Consider the following 16,336-nt stretch of genomic DNA (forward strand, 5'->3'; position numbering starts at 1 on the left):
AGTTCACTCCTGTTACATTGATAACTTGTACATCTCATACACAATGAATGTTACTGGTGTTATCTGCTGTACGTTGCGCTATTTCATGTGTAATATATGACACTGTATACTGTTTATTCTATCAAGTGTCACAATTATTGATCACAATAGGAGGTTTAGAGCGAGCGTGAGTCAATAAGTGTTATCACACATCAATGATGAAGTCCTTGAGATGTTAAGGTCAGGAGAGATGAGCACATTACACAAGTCAATAGACTGCACAGTATGTAGCAAACACATTTAATACAGTAACGTATGTATGAGACGATATAACTACAAATTGTGATAAATAAAAGATCTCTGCTCAAGAATGGAGAAGAATCTATGAGCAAGTTTCCATTAACCCCTTCCCACCTTTTTTTAATTACAGCTTTCCAAAATCCATAACTATTTTTCATCTACAGAACAAATGATGGCTTATTTTGTGCGGGACAAATCCTACTTTGCAAGGGTATCATTTAATATTTCATGCATTGCACTGGAAAACTAGAAAAAAATTGAAGTGGAATTGAAGAAAAAAAACTACATTTGGCTTCATTTTGTTGACTTTTGGCTATGGGATGGACCCTCACTCCTTCTTAAAGCCACCCAAACTATGATAAACATTTGACTTTGGAATAAAACGCTTTATTTTGGGGGTCAAAATGGCCACAGCTTTATTAAACTCACAGTAAGTAAAATAAACACAGAAGGGGGAATTCATAACACCAGGACTTAACTTTTTATTTAACCCCTTCCTCTTGAGGGGGGAGGTCCTTGGAGCTACAAAAGTCGGGCGCCAATCTGTTCCACCACGCGCCACAAGCACAGAGTCAGGGGCGCCATAACACCCAGAATGGCAGATACCACATCTAACCACCCACTCTCCGGGACCTCAGTCCCCAGGACTCATGAACAACCTGTATCATACATCAGTATATATAATATATGCAGAGTACAGATGGCTGAACCTTTGACCGTTTGTTTCGGTTTCAGAGGGTTCGGCTTTAGGTCCAACAAAGGGGCTACAATTTATTAATAAAGTATATTACAATATTAATGTCTCAAACACTAGAAAGGCAAAGTTGTTTGAAAGTTTTGGTGAGGTTTCAGGAGGGGGTTAACAACTTTCTGAGCTCCGATATTACAGGTATAGTAAAAATACTTGATTTTTTTTCTTTTTATATAGGAGCGTACTAATATTGTTGGGCTCATGAATACACACAAATAATGTTCCTGATTGAATATGCAGATGCTGATTTTACTATTGATGCCTACCAATAATTATAATCAGCATCTGATGCTCTTCATAGACAGATGCATCCGTTCTGCTCTTTGCAAAATCCCAGCAATTTTATAAGTGTCATTAGAATAGTCTGGAAATGTGGCTTCAAATCCAGGTGAGCCGCACTTGTGTTATATTTCCTTTTCATGCCCTGAATGCATTCATTATAAATATATAAAGACATGGGGTATGGAATCTAAGGAAGGAGGAGGGGGTACAATATCATCTAGGGTGACCTAGAGTCTCAAGACTCATTTGTTTAATACAGTTTTCTTGGTGGCCATGGGATGTAATCCCAATCCACCCAATAGTACAGTGCCCATTACTGGTAATGGCAGATCCACTTCTTGGCAGGGCTGTGGAATTGGGAGCAATTTTGGGTGGAGTTGGAGTCACTACTTTCCATTGTATTATACAGATATTGATATTCTATAATTTATTAGATGTTTAGTTTGTTACATTCATAGGAATTCCATCGTTTGTGTCTTGCTGCATTAAAGGAGCGTTACTGCTTCTGTCTGACCATGGCCAATTATCAAGGAGTACTAGTCACACTCTTGACAAATTGAGGAGCCTAAGTCAATGGTTTGGCCGCTACACCTCACAACTCTGATTCCTGGTGTCTCACCCAGTGCTCGGAGGCCTGTACATGGTGAGGCACTAGTGCACTATTTAGTCCTTGGCAATTTTTCATTTCTAATGAAGTGATCCAACTGGGCAGCCCATTGGGATTCAGTTGAGTATTTTGCCATGAATAACTTGTATAGTGCCCTAAAGCGTTACTCAGAAAAGTGGCAGTGATCCCTTACTCAAAGTCCATTTATATAGTGGTCTGTCCCAGTTACCTTCTATTGAAAAGCTACCCCCCTCCCCCCAATAAACATTAGAGGAACATAAGCCAAGCCTATTTCATTGGGACCAGCTGACTAACTTGTGTGTGAGGGATTTCCAATTTTCCTATGGAACAATATCAGGAGAAAGAAGGATCGGGCAGATTGAATACTTAATGCCCAATCCTTTTGTTCTTGGGGAACATAAGCCTCAGACAGGAGTTTCCAACACTTACTGCTCACTCCTTATTCAGAACACATGCAAGCTCAGCTGAACCAAGGGTCAAGAATAGAGATGGGCAAAGCTTTTGGGATTGGGTTTGTGACTATTTCCAAGGTTTACCCACCAGTTTAGCTTTGAGAGAAATTTGCTGTCTGAACTGGAAGTGCTATTATACTGTGGGGCCTCTTCAGACTCCAAAAAATAATAATCAGAAAGAAACAGATATACTTAGTTTCTTCTGAACTCCCTGGTAGCATCTGTCCATGCCTGACCATTCTCCAGTCTTCTGGGTGGCATTACCAGTCTCAGCAGACTGCGGAGACCTATCTTTGGACCTTAGTAGACATAAGGGATGAGCCAACATCCCGATGACCACACCCCACATAACCTATGAGGTCCTATCACAGGCTTCAGGGGTCTCCTGACATCACCCAGGAGGTCTGAAGAAGCCTGGCAAAGAATGTCAGCTACCATGAGGGAGCCCAGGAGAGGTGAGTGTGACTTATTTTCCTCATCTCCCCTGGGCCTCCGACTATTATTTTACTCTAGGGCAGGGGTCAGCAACTTGGCAACCTTTGACACTGCAGCTGCTGTGAAACTACAACTCCCAACATACCCCATTAATTTCATGGGAATTCTAAGAACATGCAGGCTGGGAGTTGTAGTTTTTCAACAGCTGGAGTGCCAAAGGTTGTTTACCCCTGGTCTAGGGTCTTATTTGTGATTGTTGCCCCCCCCAAAAAAAATAAATAAATAAATAAATAAATAAAAATCACAGATTTGGCCTTAACCTGAAATTTTTGGAAAACTCGCAAAGACCTTGATTTACCGAGCCGGTTTATTCATGAGTGACATTTCTTTTAGTTTGATGAACAGAATTTACCATAATGCTTCTCCTATGCATGCCAAAAATCCAATATAAAAGTCTGTATTTTTAAGTATTGAACTCTATGCACCAGCTATCCCTCATTTCTACTGCCGGGAGCGTAAAAGGAATGCATTGTAGACAATAAAGGCGTATAGATCACCATCTTACTCAATGTTCCATGCAAATGCCGGTAAAGAAGAGGGATTGGGCCGCCGCATGCTACAAATATCTAATACACACTTGTAACTAAAAACCGTTTTCTACATTGGGATAGAATTTATACGAGAATGTATCGGCTGCTTTGTCACTCTTATCACTGATTCCAAGCTTGGGATTATGTCGTTTTTACTTTCCACAAGTTTTGCAGTGAGAGAACTTTGATAAATTGCCCTCTTTGTCTCTTATGAAGCCCCCAGGGTGTATTTAGGTGTTTGCCAACAGACTGCACAAGATGCAGATTACACGCTGAACATGGAAGGTATTTGGATACATTGCAGCGGCTGAGATTAAATCACACTGTTTGTGTTTTGCTGAGTAGGGACAAGGTAGATGACATGAATTTCTTATAAGCAAAATATATTCAATTACCAATAAAGTGGAACCCACTGACTGTCCCTGATCAGCAAAATCCGCCTCTAACACTTGTTTCATCCGTGCATTTTAATGGTCTTAAAAATTCTTGACCTATAAGGAGAAATAAAGGTTTTCTGTGCAAACTCAAAATGTCTGAAGGTTCTGTGTACATGTATAATTTACTTTGAATTGTCATATTTGCTGGTTTAAAGAGAATATTTTTCATATGTTATGTAATATAATGCCATCGTTCTGTTTATTATCCTTCTTCATGCATCTATTATGAGACTGGAGATGATGTAAATGCCTTCAGGCATTGCCAATCCAGAGTATTTAATGAAGTCAGTTTACTAGATGGAGCATATAATAGAGGATTTGTAATGTGTGTGTGTGTATATATGACTTCCTTATAGCCAGCCTCACTTAAGAACCCTTCCAGTAAACAGGGTTGTTACATGTAAGATACTGTTAGCAATACAATGAGTGGCCAACTGTGAACACACAAGCTGTGATAACTGAGATAATCTGAGATACAATACTATACAGTATATTATGACATTATATAGTATGGTATGTATGTTTAAAGAGAAGCTATGACCAGGTGTCAAAATCCCAATGACTTGCATCACCTGATAGGTACTGTCACCCTGAACGTTTCAGTGTTTGTTTTATCCAAATCTGTTCAGCCATTCCAAAGATATAAGCCTTTTTAGTGTTGATACAGAGTCTACTAGCCAACTGGGAGGGAACAAAGTGATTTTTTTTTTTTTTTTTTTTTTTTTTTGGGGGGGGGGGGAGGCAGAATCTGTATATGCTGTGTGTCATGGACTGGTCTGCTGCTGCCGGCACCGCACTCCTCCATGGTCAACATGCCATTGTATCCAACCTGTCTTCTCCTGAGCTGATGCTCATTGCTAATCACCCACCGGCAATGAGAGAACACATGGACACTCTGCTCTTCGCTGTAGTCCTTTTTACTGGGATAGATATTATACAGCTGATGCTCTTCAGTGGCCTACAATGACAGAAGTGAAGTAATGTTTGGATATAAGGCTTAGCATGTAAGGTCAGGGGTAATGGTCACAACCAGCTTCTGCTGACTTGGAGGATTCAGTGCCCGCCTCCATAGATCCCCGTCCTCTTACTCACAAGTGTCCTTAGTTGTTCAGTCTTGGGATGGTGATGGCACTTTTGGATAAGAGAAGGTTTCACTTTTCAAAGTTCTCCAAGCTAGTGATGGTCCATGTTCTACTCTGCTCCTACAAGCAGTCCTCCTCCTAAACTGTCTTTCAAGCTGGCCCACTCACAGAAATGGGCCCTTCAATATCGAGCCATTTCCACCCTGGGTAGACTGGGCAATGCCTGACCTCAACGAGGTGCATCACAGGGAAGCAACAAACAACTTCTCCTTTGGTGCAACATTGGTCAGTTCACCTCTAAGGATTCAGTGCATGATACACCTACCAGAAACCATGGATGGAGATCTATATTGAAATGGAAATAGTGTACATTAGTATAGAGTGGTAATTGTTATGACTGAGCAGCTCATCGTATATGGTTTCCTTCCCACCACAAACCCAGGAAATAGTAACTGATAAGTGACAGTAATAACTTGTTACGGTAACTCTTGTTGGTCAATGTGATCCATAGAAAAGGTCAAGCTCGAACAATTTAACATTCTGTCAGTAAACCGGAGATGAGATTAAAAAGAAACAAACATCGGCTGCCATATTACTTTCTTTAGTTGATCCAGAGCAAAGTCAACAGAGAAAAAATCCATTTTAAGAAAGTGAAAATCTGAAATATGTGACCCCTCATAAAGAAATCATAAAGATGAATGAATAATGTGGCTGATCTCTCTGTATGATCTCTCCAGGTATCAGGGGAGTCGGCGAGTTGTCTAACAAATCCTCTGAACCTGAGCGGTTTGTGAACCTTTAGTGGAAATTCGCCAGCCTTCCCACTTCTTAGATCTTATCATACATTCCGGATTGCTCTTATTTCCCATACTACTTTATAAAGGCATACATTACATAAAACTGAGCTCTGGAGACTCTGCGGACAGATGTTAGATGGGGAAGAAGTGTAGCGCGATCTATACTAGAAGGCTAAAATCATTCTGTCAGTACAAGTCTGCGGAGGATATACCGGTGGTAAAAGATTAATGCAAAGAGCAGATCCGAAATGTAAGGCCGTGGCCCCTAGTAGTACATAGGAATCCGCTGATTTGGTCTTTACTATAGTTTAGCAATTTATTGCATATATTGCTCATTGCAATGTTTCAGAATACTAATACCGGTACTAATTCTTCTTCCATTGGTGGTCCAAGATAAAAACTGGAAACCTCCTCCCACCAACTTTCTAAACCCCTTCCTCCTATGGTATAGTCCTGAGAGCCCCATTAAATAACTAGCTTGCTTAATTGTAGGATAGTTTCTGGTGGTGGTGAGGTCTAGTAGGACGTTCTGTTTGGGTGTCTTCTAGAAGTGAACTGGCTGTGACGTCCCAGGTCCCTTCTGCTGAAGCCACAGTATGACCTCCAATCCTGCCGGTCCATTGTTGTCTTCCAGTGGAAGTCCTCACCACTCGTGACTTCTGTGGCCAATCGGCAGAATCAGTAAGTGACCCCGAGACGTCACAGGTAGTCCTTCTTGGGGAGAGGGGGGTTATGGTGTAACACTGTTTACCTACCTCCCCGGGGCCTCCATTTGTTATACTCTGGGATCGTAAGACCGTATAATAGCAGTTCTGGTATGAGCCAACCAAGTATGGCCCAAAATGACAAAACAAACCTCGTGAGATTCGGCCATCTCTAGTAAGGACATGTCTTACTCTAGGTTCACACTTGAGCTTGGGTTTCCGTTCTCCAGATCCACTTGGGGGCCCAAAAAGTGGAAACCCAATTCGCTTAAAAAGGGGTTACCTGCAGAAACCTGTGGACTTCACAGTCTATAATGAGGTCTGTTGGGTTACCACCCGCTTTCTGCCAGTGGAGAGAAGTCCTGCTTACAGGACTTTACTCTTTGCATTTTTAAGTGGATTTGGGGACGGAAACCCTGAACATAGAGCAAGCACTGTTATATTTCCGTCCTTACTGGAAAAAACCCAGTCAGTTCAGTCCTACGTTTTCAGGAGGAGCAATAGAGTAATGTCAAAATACATGCAGGTGAATTCGAGTGAACATCAACATAAAATGACATTCAGTATCTGGGTCTATTAAGCTAGTCTCTGATTACTGTAGTTTAGGAAGTTTTAGAGCTGACAGTCTCTTCGAGTACCTCAGATAGGACAGAGATCACGCCATGAATTCATCACCCTCATTGTTCGTCTTATTTCGCGAGATCGTTTTGCTTCAAAAATGATTGTGGCATCTCCAATGTAAATGTGCTAACTTCTAAAGGTCGGGGGTTTACAGACAATATAAATTTATGATTCTTTAAATTCATTTGCTAAATTGATCTCACTTTGTTTGTATTAAAATATGGTATCGCGTCTTTGGAAATAACCGCGGCCGCTTCACTACAATTTATTTAAATAGATCATGTTAATGCCTTCATTGTTCTTGCAGGAGAAATAAGTTTATAACGCCGTAGAAAGTGCGTCTGAAAGTAAAATGAGAATGCAGAATGCATAATGTATCCCGAATTGTGAACAATTTATTCAAACAGTAGAAAACCTTTCCTGTCATTTTAAAGGTTGCTTATATTTGCATAATGTAGGACGTGACGTATATACCACCTAGTGCTAAAGCATGTATGAATGCACACATTGGGTTCACCTTTGAATTTTATATCCCAATATGCGTTATGGCGAAGATTCGGCTTTCTTTGTGATCCTTGTAGATGTAGAAGGACTAGAATGTGGTCCATTACGATCGGCTTCCTGCTCCTTAAAGGGATTGTGTCGCTAGACCCCAATATATCTACCCAACCTTGCAGAGATGGGTTAGGCTCACCTGAGTCAATGGTTCTTGCCATGATATGGTGGTCTCAATATACAGATAAGCACTTTGCAGGGGTGAACCTAGTCTTTGTGCCGCCTGAGGCGGACGTCAGAAAGCCACACACCCCCGGAGGAGGGGGCGGAGCCGAGTGGAGGGGGCAGAGCGTAGGGGCGGATCGGAGCAGAGGGAGCGGAGCGGGCGGCGTTACGTTAGCAGGCAGAGAGCAGGTAGGGAGAGGGCGGCTGCTGGAGCAGCGCTGCGTCCACAGGGCAGCCCCAATCCACCGCTCGGTGACTGTTACACTAAGCCAGTCCAGAACAGCTTGTCCTGGACTGGTTTAGGACAGCAAAAATGCCACCCCCCCTCCCCCGGAGCCCTGGCATAGCGCCGCCTGAAGCTGTCGCTTCAGGTCGCCTCATGAGGGGTGCGGCACTGGTTCTTTGTAGCAATGAGAGTGTTTCCGTTTCTCCAGAGAGTTGAGCAGCAATATAGATCAGTGTCAATCAGTATAATTGACACTTCTTGGCCCTTGTCATGTATGCTTACACTTGTGGATTTTGTATACTGACCATGATGGCTCCAATATATAGAAGGGTCCACCTCCAAGGAGAGGATACCCATAAATCTTTTCTGACCTTCTCTTGGCGTTTCCTGTCCTTGGAGGTAGGAGACCTGTGCAGAGCATTTGGCTCTAGACTCCAACTTTTTGGACCTGCCGGTAGGGACTCTTTGGCTACCATACCTTAGTCTAACACAGATGGGGCTCATCTTTGCTGCCCAACCCATTTATTTGTGCCATATTGTTCCTTCTGTGTCCCACTTTTTACAAAAATGAGCAGAGTGGGAACTAAAGTAGGCCACCTTGGATTGTAAAATTTATTCTTGAAATTTACACCAGTCCCAAACTGGTGTAGATTGCAATTTTGGCACACCAGAAACTTGCCTAAATTATCAAGAGCCCGGAGCTCATCTCCTACCAGCCAGGGAATGGATTAAGACTGGCGTACAGAATGACATTATTAATACATTTCCTCCAATATGTTCTAGTGTCCCATCAGTTCTTGAAATTCGGATCTATCAATATATAAGGAATATAAAGTGCAGAAGACAACAAACGTGTTAATCTGCCCTTGTCCATGACCTTGAATCCAAGCTTGAGTGTCCAAATCTCCCATCCAATCTTCAGCTCGTCTTGTTTTTGAGAATAAGAACATATCTTGGTACATTGGCAGCTGTGGTAAATACTTAGCCGTGTTCTGACCCTGGTTTTATCTCTACACATGCAATGTTTTGGGAATATTTTATCATTTCTAAGTTCTAGGTGAACAGCAAATTCCATAAAATGTCTCAGTTGCGAATTCCATGACAACGATCATCTGTGTATGCTGGAAAAGTTATGCACCCGAGTAGAAAAAGTTTTTAATAATAAACTATATTAGAGCTGAGAGAAGAACAGACTCCGACTTATCAGAACATTTTACTTTAATGAAAGCAGCTGCAGAATTCACAACACCTCTGTGCAATGCATGATCGTATTATAGACTATGATAGAAAACAAGTGAAAAGTACATTGATGTCTATTTTTGCATATTTTTATTTTGCTGCTTTTATGCACATTTTAAAGGCATTTAATGTTATTTTCTTCAAGTTTGTAGTAAAACGCCCACAAAATACTCTCGACCCAGGGCATATTTTGTTTAGAAATGGGCAAAATGACTTGTACGAAGTCAGGTTCGACTCAAATATTCCAATTTTTTATTTTTTTATTTTTAGACCCTTCCACTACCTCTTCTGGGCCTTCTCATAGCAACTGGTACTCTCCTGGTCACGTCATGTGCATGGGGTCAATGCTGAGCCCTGTGATTGAGCCACCAGTGAATCATGACTCTCGATGTGCTGAAGTTTCCACTGAGGCCAATTACAGTCTTCAGCGGTGACCCTGGGAACATGACCTCACAGAGGAGGCGGAGAGAGAACACTGCAAGGAAGCCCCAAAAAAATAACAGAAGGGCAGTAATGAATTTTTTTTTTTTTTTTTTTTTGAAGAGACTCCAGAGTATAGTAATGTCACTATTACAGTGATATGCCTTAGAGAGCTAGAAGTTGGATATATGGATTCCTAGGAGCCCTGACGGTGTCCTATATTATGTTTTATCGATGGGAGCCCTGACAGTGTTCTACACTATGTTTTATAGATGGGTTCCTAGGAGCCCTGACAGTGTCATACACTATATTTTATAGATAGGTTCCTAGGAGCCCTGACAGGGTCATACACTATGTTTTATAGATAGGTTCCTAGGAGCCCTGACAGTGTCATACACTATGTATTATAGATGGGTTCCTAGGAGCCCTGACAGTGTTCTACACTATGTTTTATAGATGGGTTCCTAGGAGCCCTGACAGTGTTATACACTATGTTATTATAGATAGGGTCCCAGGAGCCCTGACAGTGTTATACACTATGTATTATAGATGGGTTCCTAGGAGCCCTGACAGTGTCATACACTATATTTTATAGATAGGTTCCTAGGAGCCCTGACAGTGTCATACACTATGTATTATAGATGGGTTCCTAGGAGCCCTGACAGTGTCATACACTATGTTTTATAGATGGGTTCCTAGGAGCCCTGACAGTGTTATACACTATGTTATTATAGATAGGGTCCCAGGAGCCCTGACAGTGTTATACACTATGTATTATTGATGGGTTCCTAGGAGCCCTGACAGTGTCATACACTATGTTTTATAGATAGGTTCCTAGGAGCCCTGACCGTGTCATACACTATGTTTTATAGATAGGTTCCTAGGAGCCCTGACAGTGTCATACACTATGTTTTATAGATAGGTTCCTAGGAGCCCTGACAGTGTCATACACTATGTTTTATAGATAGGTTCCTAGGAGCCCTGACAGTGTCATACACTATGTTTTATAGATAGGTTCCTAGGAGCCCTGACAGTGTTCTACACTATGTTTTATAGATGGGTTCCTAGGAGCCCTGACAGTGTCATACACTATGTTTTATAGATAGGTTCCTAGGAGCCCTGACAGTGTTCTACACTATGTTTTATAGATGGGTTCCTAGGAGCCCTGACAGTGTTATACACTATGTTTTATAGATAGGTTCCTAGGAGCCCTGACAGTGTTCTACACTATGTTTTATAGATGGGTTCCTAGGAGCCATGACCGTGTTCTACACTATGCTTTAAGCCAGTTTAAGATATGGTTTGTGCCAAACTTGTTCAACCTGAAACAATTTTTGAACTTGACCCACCCAAACCCTAAATTTAAACTACTCTTGAGAGGTTTGCACATCTGTAATTGTGTTTTGAAGAACAATGTCAGAGACAAGAAATGCCAGAAAATTTTAAACAATGCCAGTTACTATTTACTAACCTGTAAAGTCTGGACAGGAATTCCCCCCCCCCAAAAAAAAAAAAAAAAAAAAACAAACTCTCCCATAAACCTCAATGAGTCAGCTACAGTCTTTGATAAAGTGTTGACAAAGCGGAGGATAAATTTAGGCAAGATAATGTATAGAAAATGGTATTTAAAAAATCTGCAATCCGAAAATGAGATTAGAAAATAGTGATTTATTTCACAATCTGGATTTAAAAATAAATAGGCAATATTTTTTCCTTTAAACTTGCATCTAAACAATAGGTCCATTCCTGGCATTGCATTCTCTTTAGTTGCTTCTTCCCATAATTCCAGCATGTCTGCATTATTCACCATACATATCTGAAAGCACAGAAATAAATCAAATAAATTCACAAAAGCTGCTTTTATATCACGCAAAGAGCAATTTGTTCCTTTTTGTAAACATGAACATTTTCGCAGATTTATAGTTCTACCTTTTACATGAATGTATGGATTTCTAGGGACATCTGCTTGCTATTTGCTGCTTGCTGGAAAGGCTTCTTTTCAAAGTGAGAATATTTGTGCCAGCTTTTAACTTCAAGGGCTTAGATGCTGCTTTGTATAAAAATTGGCTGATCAAAGTGGATTTGTGACGTTCAGAAGACTGTAGTGGGCAATGAGAAAACTGACTTGCAGTCTGAGAATATAGAAGTATTGCGTGATGTGTTTGGAAGATTAATACTAAAGGAAATGTATCACTAAAAATAACTTTTTTAAATCAAATTTTAGGTTAAATAAATAAAAAAAATTTAAGATTTTTTCTTTTTTTATAAGTAGAACCATGAGCTGAGAATCTCCTCCTTCATGTGACACCAGAACCACTGTTCTAGGTTTTAAAATGCTCTAGATAAATTGGTTTGGTGTGAGATTTGGCTCTCTGGTTTGTTGTTCAGATAGAGGTGCTTTTGTTATACTTGGAGATCTCCTACAATCCCATAATATAAGAAAGCGAGGCATGGGGGAGTTGAGTAAAAAATATCACTTATACTCGCCTTGCTTCACCTCTCATGGGCATCTTTGCAGGATCTGGTGGTCTCTGGCCTCTTCCAGCCAAAACTTTTTGAATTTTTGTGTCAAATCCCACTCTAAACTAATCTAGATGTTCATCCCTACTGCTGATGTCAAAGTAAGGAGAAAGAATTTTATTTTTACAAAAAAAAGAATCAAAAATTGTTCATAATTTTAGTTGCACCTTAAAGGGGTTGTCCAGGCAAAAATGGACAACCCTTTTAAAATCAGCTACGGGCAGTGAAAGAAAAAATGCATACTTGCCTGTCCATAATGCTTCAGTGTCCTTCTAGCGCGTCTTTGTTCTTCTGATCTGACGGCTTTTCTCGGGTTCTGCTGATTGGCCTGAGCAGAAGGACCACGTGGTGGGGTGACACCGGAGCATCAGGGACGGGCATGTGTGGTTTGTTTTTTGTTTTTTTACAGCCCCTGGCTGATTTAAACTTTAACCCCTTCCCGACATGCGCCGTAATAGTACGGCGCATGTCGGGTCTGTAAGTATTGCGACCGCCCGGGAGCTGGGCGGCCGCCATAGCCGCCGGGTGTCTACTGCTTTAAGCAGTAGACAACCGGCTCTAATGCCTCCGATCGGTTCCCGGACCGATCGGAGGCATTAACCCCTCCGGTGCCATGGTCCCGCCATCGGCGGGAAGGGGTTAAAGGGGTTGTCCATTTTTGCCTGGACAACTCCTTTAAAGTACCGATTCAATAATCAATAATAAAGCTAGAATATTTTATGCAGAGATTTGTGCTATGTTTGATATATTTGGAGCAAATTAATGGAAAATTGAGCAACTTAAATTGACTTGTGATAACCCCAATTTTTTTTTTTTGGGGGGGGACTATAAAGCTAAGTTACTGTAACCTAGAATTGTACTAAGTGCTATGTCAACATGTTGTGGATTGGACTTCTTCAGATTGAAGTAGAACAGACCTGACATTTTTCAGTCATTTTGCATCCATGGAGTATCCATTTCATAGATCCCTTATAGTCTAGTGAGTGAGTGGTCAAAAAAAAGGACACGTCAGATTAAAATGGACTATCAAAAATATTGGTCAAGTAACTACTACCACTTAAAGGAATGGATGTTATTGTAGCCTTGATTGCCAAAAAAAAGTCATTGAGCCCAAATTCATAAAGGCGTCCTAGGCAGTTACCTACTCTGCCTTGCCCTCAACCCACCTCTATGCCTAAGAGCATCGCTCCCAAGGCGTAGAGTAAAAGGGTTAATAAATAATTCACAATGACTTAATTGGTAAGGTATTAATGCTTCCTCTTCCCATGGATCAGGTAATAGACACAAGGCATTAAAGTGTCAGGAATCATGCTGCCTGACCTCAATACTGGCTTTGCTTGACAGCGCCGTGATATACTACCAACTACCAAAGCGGTGCTAAGGATGGCATGTTACTTTCGATGACAGGCATAATAATGTTTAGGAGATAATGTGAAATCGCTTCCCTTCAAACAGTTCAGCCTTGGGCTATTATACAAAAACATGTACAGTAATTTTCATAATGCGCGAACATCAACGGGAAGGACATGTAATATGTGCAGTTTTTTTTCCGAGACGGTGTTTAAGTTAACTTAATAGAATATTAATTTCCCTTAAACGTGCCAGCAGCCTCATCCTATTATTAATATGTTGAAACAGACAGGAGGAAATGGAAGCTTGAGCATTGCCAGAATACATCTGTGTGCATCCAGCAATCTCTCTGATATGTTGACAGAATGGGGCCAGGGGATGCAAATACCGAGCTTTTTTTTTTCTTTTTCTTTTTTTTTCCCTCGCGCTCTGGCAGTAAATATATTCATTTGTATCTAGAGTTAGATGTGTGTGTTTACTATTTGTCAATCTTTTTCTTCCATTTATTGAAATAACATCCTGTAACAACTGTGTCTATAATCGGGAGGCTTCAAAATGATTGAAGTCAGCTTTTTTTTTTTTTTTTTTTGCTTTTTTTTAAATTACATTTTTTTTAAAAGTGGTGTGGTGGGCCTAGCCCAAATTCAACCCTATGAAAGAGTGGTGCCTGTAGAAATCATGATTTTTTTTTTGTGTGTGGTAAATGTATGATCCCTGTTCTCTGGTGCACTGGAGTGAGATTTATGATACACAGCCTTCTACTGCCAGAAAGGAGAAAATATACCCTTAAAATTGGTTAATAGAATATGGTTAAAAGGATTGTTCAGGAATTGGATACATCACAGAGGAGGCCGGAGAAGTTCACACGTGTCTGTCTTTGGTGTCTGCCACCATTGTACATTCAGGTGTGTGCCATACCTTTGCTGCTGGTAGTCCTGTGCCACATGTGACTGCTGAGGCCAATCAGTGGCCTCGGTGGTGGCTAGAAAGTACTCTGTCACTAACATATGTCACGGGCGTATTTTTGTGGCAGCTGAGGCCACTTGTGGTGCAGGCATTGTGTAGACCCAAATGAGAGTAACAACGGGAACAGGTGAGTGATTGTTTTGTTTTTTTCTGTTAAACCTTCCCCAACCTCCTCTGTGATTTGTCCAATTCCTGGACAACCCCTTTAAGGACAACCCGTTTAAGTGGTGGAGGCAGTGGCAGGAGAGGGAACTATGTGGAAGACTCTGGCAGGGAGTAGGAATGGTTGGGATACTTGTGTGCACAGACATGATGTGAACAATTCTTCATGGTGGTCTGGGCCCGGATACAGAGAGGAACAGTATATACTGCTAAAATGTACAGATGGACACAGCTTATGGCTATGAGAAGACCTTGCTCGGGGAGGTGAGTTTTTGAAAAAGTGGCAGTAACTAAAGGGATTTCTAGCGGCTTATTTGGAATAGTAGGTTGACCAAACATATAGGCTACGCACTGTTTTGCATGTATCCAGCCCCTTTGATTCTATGAACTAGACTTAAAGAAACACAGACAACAGTCCATAGCCTGTATGTATTCAGCTATCTGTGGTAGCTCCATAGAAATTAATAGAGCGGAAGCGCAACTTCTCGGTAATATGTTCCAATAGAGCAAGTAGCGATCATGGAGACTCTATAAATTTTCTTATCAGGACACCACTTTATTAGTCAGAGCAGAGAGCCTTGAGAAAGCATGTCCTCCCCATCTGGTACTAACATTTGCAACTTTTACCAACCAGAAAATTGGTGTAGATTGTAAAAGGACCTTTACAAGAATCGGTGGGATACTTGACAAACTCTTCAGTGAACCTAACAAAAAAAAATAAATTAAAAATTGACCCTAAAAAATCCCTGCAAATCAACTTTCCCGACAATATGAAATACTATTTCTTATAGCTGTCCCAAAATTTTACCAAAATTTTTAAATTCTCCTTTTCCTAAAGTTTTCATACATTTTAAGTATGGAATTATTTAGAACTTCTATGATCACAGTTATGGGCAGAAAGACTTCATTTTTAGCGTTTCGCAACTCATAGCTGTAAATAAATTGTTACACATTGGACAAATTACTATTGCAGCGAATGTGATAAAATAAAGTGACACGTAATGTTATATGTATAGAAAGCCGGAAAGGAGATAAATCTAGAAGTCTAACCTTTTAAGGTGGTAAATATTCATGCTATTGGGGTGAAGGGGGAAGGATATCTACAGAACAATTCCCGATAGGCGTCGGCATCTATAGAAGGGAAGCGTGGCGGCGTCCCAATTATCCCGGGAGAAGGTGTGACCTATGATATGCATAATTCATACTTGGCATCATTATTTGGATAAACTATGGCTACAGGTCTATTGTTGCAGTCCCCATTATTGTGTAACTGGATGTGAACTCCCTATATTGGTTCTTGTGATTGTTCATTTATGTAGCAATTAAGTGTCTTGTTGCAAGTAACGCATTTACATAGAAACAAACACGAGGATGATGAGACTAACCTGATCGCCATCATTATTTCCTCACAGATTGAATTCTTACTTACATAACACAACAGTCTGCAGTTTTAGGTTGAAGCGCGCTTTGCTAAAATAAATGTGACAGTTCTACTCCAAATATCTATTATTATTGTCCCTGAATTAGATGAGCTGTCACAGCGTCTGTGATAAGGGTTATTTTTACCTGCTACTATTGAATTCTCTGCTCCGTACATGGTAGATTATGAATACAATGCGTGAAGCCGATGCAAGGCACCTTATTCTACCGGCAACATAGTAAGTCCATTCTCAAG

Source organism: Leptodactylus fuscus, chromosome 10 (genome assembly GCF_031893055.1).
Source record: "Leptodactylus fuscus isolate aLepFus1 chromosome 10, aLepFus1.hap2, whole genome shotgun sequence".
NCBI lineage: Eukaryota > Metazoa > Chordata > Amphibia > Anura > Leptodactylidae > Leptodactylus > Leptodactylus fuscus.